This window comes from Oncorhynchus gorbuscha, unplaced genomic scaffold, assembly GCF_021184085.1.
Source record: "Oncorhynchus gorbuscha isolate QuinsamMale2020 ecotype Even-year unplaced genomic scaffold, OgorEven_v1.0 Un_scaffold_4233, whole genome shotgun sequence".
Lineage (NCBI taxonomy): Eukaryota > Metazoa > Chordata > Actinopteri > Salmoniformes > Salmonidae > Oncorhynchus > Oncorhynchus gorbuscha.
Window position 1 is genome coordinate 25001 of NW_025748299.1, and position 1932 is coordinate 26932.

General features: G+C 39.1%; 1 pseudogene; it reads left to right on the forward strand.

Moving 5' to 3' along the window:
• LOC124028465 overlaps positions 1 to 954 on the forward strand; it is a 19862-nt pseudogene extending 18908 nt beyond the window's left edge.
• The last annotated feature ends 978 nt before the right edge of the window (positions 955 to 1932 follow it).

Consider the following 1932-nt stretch of genomic DNA (forward strand, 5'->3'; position numbering starts at 1 on the left):
GCCAATAACTATTGCCTACCTTCACTTATTTTGTTTGTTTGTTGTATCGATAGATCGCCATGTCTCTACATTTCATTTGTATCTCAAATTGACATTTTACTTTGTCAAAAAAATAATTCATTTTGTTGGTCATTATTTTTTTTCTTTCTGAGGAAAAAAAAACAGTCAAAAGTTCATTGTTTATTTTTGTATTAATATAAGTTATATAAAACAAAATACTTTTTTGTTGTTGAATAAAACTGTTTGTTGTAATAGTCAAACGACTTGTTTGTGACACATGACTGTATCAATAATAGTAGACTGTGTGCATGTCCTGCCGCCCCCCTCCCTCCCCCAGAGGTATGATTCAATTCGTGGTCGTACATTTTGGTTTTCCTAGAATGTAAAAAGTCATTTTTACCTGCTACCCCATATCACTTAGCAGAACTGTCTTAAAAACAGGGGTTAAAAAATATAAAAAAACACGCATGAAAAAACATCTAAATCAGAATCACTGATGTTTATTAGAATCTGACAGGAGGAGCTCTTTGGAAGGCCTGAGAGTGATCTGCTGGTTGAAGGACATCAATCTGTACCTACACCACAATGCCAATCCTTTTGCTCCATGAACATGAATCAAAGCACAAACATTGTTTACTGAAAATAATAAAATATAATTATGGTGACCCCCTTCATCTTTTGACCTTTTTCTGTTGTTGTTAATGTTTGGCTTAATACTCCCCCAAATCAGAGTGAACATCTAAAGAGATGTTGAAGAGACGCACACATTCACTATCACTAGACAGAATGATCTGTACGGAACATTCCGGAGTAACTCCATCAAATACTGTAGCATCATACTGTAGCTAAATTCACTCATCCTTCTTCTCCTCCTTATTCTTCTTCTCCTTCTCCTTCTCCTTCTCCTTCTTCTTCTCCTTCTTCTTCTCCTCCTTCTTCTCCTTCTTCTTCTTCTCCTTCTTCTCCTCCTTCTTCTTCTCCTCATTCTGCTCCTTCTTCTTCTCCTCCTCCTTCTTCTTCTTCTTCTCCTTCTTCTTCTTCTCCTTCTCCTCATTCTTCTTCTTCTTCTCCTTCTCCTCATTCTTCTTCTTCTCATCCTTATTCTTCTTCTCCTTATTTTTCTCCTCCTTCTTCTTCTCCTCCTTCTTCTCCTTCTTCTTCTCCTTCTCCTTCTTCTCCTTCTCCTTCTTCTCCTTCTCCTCATTCTTCTTCTTCTCATCCTTATTATTTTTCTCCTCCTTCTTCTCCTCCTTCTTCTCCTTCTTCTTCTCCTTCTTCTCATTCTCCTTCTTCTCCTTCTCCTTCTCCTCCTTCTCCTTCTTCTCCTTCTCCTTCTCCTTCTTCTCCTTCTCCTTCTCCTTCTTCTCCTTCTCCTTCTCCTTCTCCTTCTCCTCCTTCTCCTTCTCCTTCTCCTTCTCCTTCTTCTCCTTCTCCTTCTCCTTCTTCTCATTCTCCTTCTTCTCCTCCTTCTCCTCCTTCTCCTTCTTCTCCTTCTCCTTCTTCTTCTCCTTCTCCTTCTTCTCCTTCTCCTTCTCCTTCTCCTTCTCCTTCTTCTCCTTCTCCTTCTTCTCCTTCTCCTTCTCCTTCTCCTTCTCCTTCTCCTTCTCCTTCTCCTTCTCCTTCTCCTTCTCCTTCTCCTCCTTCTCCTTCTCCTTCTCCTTCTCCTTCTTCTCCTTCTCCTTCTCCTTCTTCCCCCACACTATTGTTTTTCCTGGTTGTGCCAAATCAACCCACAAGACACATGTTTCTATCAATATTTTTTATTTTCATATTTTACTTTGCACTTAACACTTTGTAAAAAAAAAAATCTCCTATTGTAATGTTAAGCATAATTGAAAAGGGATGTTCCCTCTCGGCAAACTGCGCACAAGTTGTTTTTTTTTTCCATGAGGAAGCACGGTGTACGACAGCTGTACAAATAAAGAATGAAAT